Source organism: Malania oleifera, chromosome 6 (genome assembly GCF_029873635.1).
Source record: "Malania oleifera isolate guangnan ecotype guangnan chromosome 6, ASM2987363v1, whole genome shotgun sequence".
In the NCBI taxonomy this organism is placed as follows: Eukaryota; Viridiplantae; Streptophyta; class Magnoliopsida; order Santalales; family Ximeniaceae; genus Malania; species Malania oleifera.
In genome coordinates, this window is record NC_080422.1 from 63,380,402 (window position 1) to 63,383,951 (window position 3,550).

A 3,550-nucleotide genomic window follows, 5' to 3' on the forward strand; every position below is an offset into this window, starting at 1 on the left:
AAAATATTATCAAATATAAAATCATGTTTTACTCAGTTCAACATCAGTATTTTCCAAAACTAATTATATCATACAAATAATTTATGAAACATTTATTGTATAATAAACGTTAAATTTCCTGAAGAACCCTAACTTAATCTATTCATATACCTGTTTCTTGAGAAGCATTCTAAAGCACTAAATCTACGCCCCTGCAAAGTTCGAAACTCAAATTCTTAAAATTATGTTTTTTCCAAATTAATCAACTCAATCACTAGAATATTTATCATTCAGTATTTTCTAGACTCTAAATATTCAAAATAAACCATAAAACTAATATTTAACACCCTTACCTTAATTTTGGAGTGGTTCCCCATAACCCTAAACTGAAAATCCGCTCCGCCTACGTTATAGAGAATCTTCCTAGGAACCCCATGGTGGTTCCTGATCATTGAAACAAGGCTTAACAGAGCCAAAATCAAAGATGGAAGGGTGGAGGGTCGTAGGGTTGAGAGAGGAGAGATAAAATGAGAGAGAGAGAGAGAGAGAGAGAGAATATTTTTTAAATTTTCAAATGACTCTCGGTTCTTTTATATTTTCAGCACTGCTAACAAAAATCGTCGCCAATTTTGCCTAGTTTTCAAAAAACCATCGTCGGTTTTCTATTTAAATGGCTTGAAATTTTTGTTCACCATTTATCGTCACGCTGTTATATCCCAAAACCGTCGCCGATTTTCTTCCCCCTTAAGAAAATCGTCATCAGTTTTCTTCTCCTCTAGCAAAAATTCCACTTTTCCCATTTTCTTTTATTTATTATTATTTTTGGGTCTCTACAAAGGTATCATTGACGTAAGAGATAATACATTTGACATGCTTACTAGCAAATATGAAGCCTTTAGGATGAATTCGGATGAATCTATTACAAGTATGTACACTAGGTTAACACACATAATAAACTGCCTAAATGCCCTAGGGAAAAACTACTCTACATATAAGATGATCCAAAAAATCCTTAGAGGTCTTCCACCCATTTGAGAACCTAAAATTACAACAATTATGAAAGGAAGAAATCTAAAAAATACCTCCCTAGACAAATTAATTGGATCGCTTCTCACCTATGAGATGGCAATAAATGAAAGGAATGCTGAAAATAAAAATAAGAAATCTATAGCCCTTAATGCTACGAAAGAAAGCTTTAGTGATGAAGATGAAGAAAATGAATTGGATGATGAAGAACTAGCATTCATTACTAAAAGACTTGGAAAGTTCTTTAAAAGAAACAAGAAATTTGCTAGAAAGTTTAGAGGTTCAAAATCTGAAAAAGGAAATCAAGCAAAACACCCTACTTGTTACAATTGTAAAAAGGTTAGACATATTAAACCTGATTGTCCATAGCTGAAGAAAGACAAGAAGGGGAAAAAGAAGCAATGAAAGCAGCATGGGATGATACAAGCTCAAGTGAATGGAAGAACAAATCAAGTGAACAATAAATGGCCAACACATGCTTCATGGCTCATAATGCTAAGGTAAATTCCTACTATAGTTCATATGAGGAGGTACAAGTGATGAGTCAGGTAGTGATTCATGTGATAGTATGCCTTCATAAAAATAAATTCAACCTGAATTATTTGCATTACATAATAGGTTCATAAAAGTAACTAAAATAAACATTGCCTTGAAAGAACAAAATGAACAGCTAAAAAATCAACTAGATACATCAAAATCAGTCGAAAAGGAAAAAGACTCTCATATTGATGATCTCATGAAGAAAATAAACAACATTTCTCAAGAATTGGTAAAACTACAAGTAAATGGTGAAAGCAAGAAAGACATAGAAATAAAAGACCTTAAAAGTAAAATTGAAGACAAAGGTAAAATCATTTATAATATTACTAAAGGAAAGGAGAACTTTGAAATGTTTTTTGGAAAACAAAAAATGTCATTAGATAAATAAGGAATAGGATTTAATGGAATTGAGAATAAAAAGAAGAAGAATCTTTATATGGGATACTTTGTTAATAAATCAAAGTATTATGCAAGCACATCTTCAACTAATCAGCACACTACATGCTTCTTGTGTAAGAAAAAGGGTGTTGACCTTATACGTCACACCTGGGTTTGATAATGAAAAATACTCTAGTATTTCATAGTTTTCAAGTGTATGTGCAGGTTTATATTAACAGATCAAGTAATGGCACATGAAAGTAAACCATGAAGACCCTGAAGACTATTTTTATGATTGTAATTCATTTTATGTAATGCGGGTATGTAATAGTAATTTGGTGAAAAATGTCTTCTAATAATTATCTGCATATCGGGTATATAGGACATATGGTAAGCTTAATAGACCTTAGTGAGACCTCAATTCCCAAAACTTATGCACAAATAAGTCCTCATTATCATTCACAAATCAGGGAATCAAAACTAAGACAAACTGGACTTAAAATGAAAATCCTGTAAGAGGTTGGGCGATAGAAAGTCAGCGGGTTGACCTGGTTTTGAGGGACCGAACCAGATACGATTCTATCTCCCATGGGTGATCGAACACTTAAAATGACACTTTTCACCAAGTCGGGCTACCAAACATTTTAGTTCAAAATAGTCCTCGAGTGATCACAGACCTGTATTCAGGTAACCGAACTTTGATTCGGGCACGTGAACCACAAATAGAAAGATTCTAACTTTCATTCAGCTAACCGATCTTGAACTCGGGCACCCAAAACATTAAAAATGGATTTTTGAGTTAAGTCTACTCGGGTGACCGAACTAAAGTTCAACCACTCGAAACCTCTCGGCTTGCTAATTATTTACTGAGGTTAAAATTCTTTAAACGGGGTTAATTTTTCTAATGTGTTTTAAAACATTCCTAATAATACCCCACATGTCCTAAACAGTTGTTTTTTGCATTTGTCTATATATAGGACCTTATTTGGGTGGATTAGTAACAAGATTAAGAAAATCATTAACAAAAATTTTCTCTACTTCAAAATCCTACTTTACCTAAATACTCTCATATCTTCATTCCCTTGATACATCTTAGCATTGTGAGAATTTATTGATTGTGTTAGTTCTTATTAGATATTACTAATACTCCCTTTGCTTTGTTAGATTATTGATATTGATTTTGGGGAGTTTAGTTAAGTTCTTCCCACAGATTTGAATATTGAAAGTCTTGTGTTGGGATAAACTAACAAGTTTGAGGATCTTTGCATTGTCATTGCAAGATTCCTATAGCTTTGATTTTGTTGTGCAAATATTTTTCCAAGCTATAGTATTTTTAAACTACTCTTGTGCTTATTTCACTGAAGGAAAATATTTTGAATTAGTTAGAATATTTGATTAACATCCTTGAAAATATGATATGTTATTGAGATTTGATATAACTTGTTTCAAAGATATAGGTTGATTAGAACACTTTTGAGCATACTTGTTATCACATCTTGTTGAGTGTTGCTTGCACAAAAATACACATCACTGAGCTTACATAACCTATACTGTTGATGTGCATGTGAATGATCACATTTGGTACATATATGCTTTACTGAGAAGTATAATCATTGTACCGGTTATA